Source organism: Scyliorhinus canicula, chromosome 31, assembly GCF_902713615.1.
Source record: "Scyliorhinus canicula chromosome 31, sScyCan1.1, whole genome shotgun sequence".
Taxonomy (NCBI): Eukaryota; Metazoa; Chordata; class Chondrichthyes; order Carcharhiniformes; family Scyliorhinidae; genus Scyliorhinus; species Scyliorhinus canicula.
The window spans coordinates 11,239,600-11,240,470 of record NC_052176.1 but is presented as its reverse complement, the minus strand read 5'-3'; the positions used below and the strand labels follow the sequence as shown (position 1 = coordinate 11,240,470).

The 871-nt window shown below is 45.0% G+C and overlaps 1 non-coding gene across 1 annotated transcript; it reads left to right on the top strand.

The window, feature by feature from the left end:
- Positions 1-214: 214 nt before the first annotated feature.
- Positions 215-287, top strand: trnak-cuu. Its single transcript has one exon. It is a non-coding gene; the product is annotated as a tRNA-Lys (tRNA).
- The last annotated feature ends 584 nt before the right edge of the window (positions 288-871 follow it).

Here is an 871-nt window from a genome sequence, read left to right as displayed (position 1 = left end):
TGTTTTATATCGACCGCATTATTAATGAATGACCGACTGAACATAGCTGCGATGATCGAGTGGTTATGGACTTTCCCCAGAATGTTCGAGCCCTGCTCCCAGCGACTGTGAACGAAGAATGAATCGGAATTTTAGGAAACGATTTAGCACAAAGTTCGCTGCTTAGCAAATTCTAAGCTCCTCAGGGAGAGGGTTGATAGCGTTTTTGGCACTAGCCCGGCTAGCTCAGTCGGTAGAGCATGGGACTCTTAATCCCAGGGTCGTGGGTTCGAGCCCCACGTTGGGCGCTTTCATATTGTTATCTGAGAATGTTCAGGTGAACGAACTGTTTGATCACAGGATCACAAGATTCTGTCCCTGGACTCGGAATCCAGACGCCTGAACTAATTTTTCGTGTCAAGAGTTGATAAATTTGGAATTTAGTCTCAGTAATGGCGGAGAAAGGCTCTGTTTCTGACGAATTAAATTTCCACATCCGGGAACACATTTCCACAACAGGGAATTATTTGATACAACCACAGTGCAGAACTGTCACCGGCAGGGTCAAGGTTGCACGACAGAGAGAACAGTTACACAGCAGAGAGAACAGTTACACAGCAGAGAGCACAGTGACACAGCAGAGAGAACAGTTACAGAACATAGAGCACAGTTACACAGCAGAAAGCACAGTGACACAGCAGAGAGAACAATTACACAGCAGAGAGCTCAGTTACTCAGCAGATACAACAGTTACACAGCAGAGAGAACAATTACACAGCAGGGAATACATTTAATTGCCTATCTTTGTGCAACAGAAAACCCCTTTTTCCTAAATAACCAGTTTGTCCATTTCAGTATCTTCCTGGTTTGCTCGGAACCTTTTGTGTGTGTC